General features: G+C 31.5%; 1 pseudogene; it reads right to left on the bottom strand.

Moving 5' to 3' along the window:
• Positions 1-1880: 1880 nt before the first annotated feature.
• On the bottom strand, positions 1881-2594 carry LOC128042590 (NAD(P)H-quinone oxidoreductase subunit J, chloroplastic-like; annotated as a pseudogene).
• Between the last annotated feature and the right edge of the window lie 425 nt (positions 2595-3019).

The raw sequence follows: 3019 nt of genomic DNA, 5'->3' as shown, positions 1-3019 counted from the left end.
AGCCTAAGTTCAATTGATAATAGAGCTGAAAGCTAGTATATTGACTAAATAATATTGTAATTAATATGCGAAGAACCGAAACTTAATTACAAATTATATGAACCCTAATTATATATGTTCAATCGATCTCTTAGTTATCTGACACATTCTTTTTGGATTGCATTAGAACCGATACATTGAATAAATAAAAGCGATGAGTTAAACAAATAGATCACATATATCACTATTCGTTGTGAATGCATTTTCTCTCTATAAGCAAGAGATGACTTAAGAGATTAAATTAATTTCTTCAAATTATTATTTAATTGATTGTAATTAAATAATTGAAGTTCGAAGTTTATATTAAATTAATTAGTCATTGTAGTTTTATTAATCGAGACAATTAAATTTATTTACTCATAGATTCTAGTATGGTAAAGTTGTCATTAATTAATTAAAATAAATAATATTATGGGAATAGAAAATTGGTTATTGAGTTGGATAAATTATATGAGTTGGTTAAAAATTCAGATAACATATATAATTATACACAATGCATGAGGCAGACCCAATAGCTCATCTAGGGGGTGATAGGCGACAAACCCTAGTCCTGGAGAGGGTTGTCGCCGCCCACCACATATGTGTATTTTCTATTTAAATATTATTATTTACTTTTTCTTGTTCAACTAGAATTTTTTTTCTCTATAAATAGAGAGTATGAGCTAAACTAAAATATATCATTCTTCAAAGTAGTAACTGTGTCAAAATTTAGTAAAATTGATTCCCAAATAAATTTTGAATTTTTGAAAACTCAATTTTGGTTTCTTATGTTATAGAGAAAATTGATTTTCTCCACTAGAAAGTTAAACAATTTTAATTAAATTATTGGTTCATGTATTTAGTGTCTGGGGTTTTAAAATAGTGGAGAAAATCATGTTGGTAAAAAGTCCCAAAAAGCCCGTTTGCTGTCTATTTATTTTATCCTACCCTTTTTGTTAGTGGTTCAAAGTTCCTTATATTTCTCATTCATCCTATTCTTTGCCGTTTTACAAGCGTATCCGAGCATAGCAGAATTTTGTTCTCTTATTACAAGTCTTGTGATATAGTGTGATATATTGTGATATATATATGATATACGTAGAAATCTCTTGAGCAAGGAATACCTATTTGATTTGAATGATTCATAATCCATATGATTACTCATATGGAAATTTACAAAGTCTTCCTTTTGAAGATCCAAGAAATTCCTGTTCGAGACTTTTAATTTAATAGTTTTTCATTTTTTTTTGTTTTCATTTTTAATTGACATAGACCTAAGTTATCTAGTATTATGAGGATAATGCGTCGGTAATGGTCGGGATAGCTCAGTTGGTAGAGCAGAGGATGAAAATCCTCGTGTCACCGGTTCAAATCAGTTCTGGCATATGATTAATTTGTATGAGTATCTACTCTACAAATTAATTGATATGGATCGACATAATAAATACTTATCTAGATAGGTATCGAGAGTAAACCCTTTCTTTATTTATTTTATTTTGTATTTTTTCTCTTTTAAAATGAGCAAAGAGTCTATTCTAATGTGTCTATTATAATGTAGTAAAAGACAAAATTTGCTTATCTTTCCTCTTCATTTTATTTGTTCACACTGCGGCTTCTCACATTCAAAAGAATGGTAATACTTCATACATATTTAATTAAAAGATTAAAATAGTTGGTTGAAAGGCCCAACAAAAGACGGGTCTAGAGGAGTTCAAGGATAGAAATAACCAAGACTCATCTCACTACTGATACAAATAGAAGCCGATCCCTTTCATTTATTTCTTTGTATTCTCTTTCATATTCCATTTCTTCATTCCTCCTATGCGACTCTCTAGAGTTCATCTAAGTGATGTCTGCGATACAAAGTTCACGATGCAGAACCCTTGTTGTTCATCCTATTGTCTCGGCTCGTCCGAAATAAAATAAATAAAAAAGTCTCTTCCAAAATCGAGAATCTCAATGATGTATTGTCTTTTATTTCTTTTTATTTATTAGCCTATCCATAAGTATACAAATGAAACCTCAATTCCTCTGTTTGAGCTAGAAGAAAATGTACAAATATTCCTTGAATATTCGAAGTTGTAATTAGTTTCTTATCATTCAATGAGCATCTTGTATTTCATAAAAATTAGGGGCAATGTAATCCTTACGTAAAGGCCACCCTATCCAACTTTCGGGCATTAAGATACGTTTCAGCCGTGGATGATTTTCATAAGAGATTCCTAACATGTCATAAGATTCTCGTTCTTAAAAATCTGAACTTTTCCAAACCCAAAAAACAGACGGAATTCTAGGGTTACTCCTTGGAGCAAATACTTTTATACATACCTCTTCCGGTTGATCTCCACCATACTCTATTCTCGTAAGATGATACACACTGGCTAACAATCCGTCTGGTGCTACATCATAGGCACATTGGGAACGTAGATAATTGTAACCATGTACATATAAAATAACAGCAATGGAATGCCAATCCTTAGGCTTTATTTGTAAAGTCTCTATCCTTGGTAATCGAAGCCCAAAGATCTATGAACTAGCCCGTGTTTGACTAGCCAAGCGGATAAACGATCCTGCATCTTTTATCTCTCCGTACTTTTCTTTTTATTTGTCATTTTCTAAGATAAATATTTTGCATTTATGATGAAATCAATTTATGAAGATTAATTCGTTGTTTGTTTTGTAAAAAATCCTACCTAATTCACTAATTAGTGGGAAGATAGTGAACCCTTGTAGTTGAAAAATGTTTGGGAGGAATCTCAAGTAGATGGAGGTTGATAGAGCAATCCTTGATTATAATTTCAAATACGAGTACTACGTACAAGACAAAACTTGTGATTGGTAGTAAAACACCGATCCCCTGTTGAGATCTAATTCAATCTTCATAGATTTCATGAGATATTTTCTTTAAGTTTTGTTATAGCATCTATAAGCGCCTCGGGTTTAGGGGACAGCCCGGCAAATAGACATCCACGGAATTAGCTTATCGACCCCGAACAATACT

This window comes from Gossypium raimondii, chromosome 7 (assembly GCF_025698545.1).
Source record: "Gossypium raimondii isolate GPD5lz chromosome 7, ASM2569854v1, whole genome shotgun sequence".
Taxonomy (NCBI): domain Eukaryota; kingdom Viridiplantae; phylum Streptophyta; class Magnoliopsida; order Malvales; family Malvaceae; genus Gossypium; species Gossypium raimondii.
This window is presented reverse-complemented; position numbering and strand designations above follow the sequence as displayed.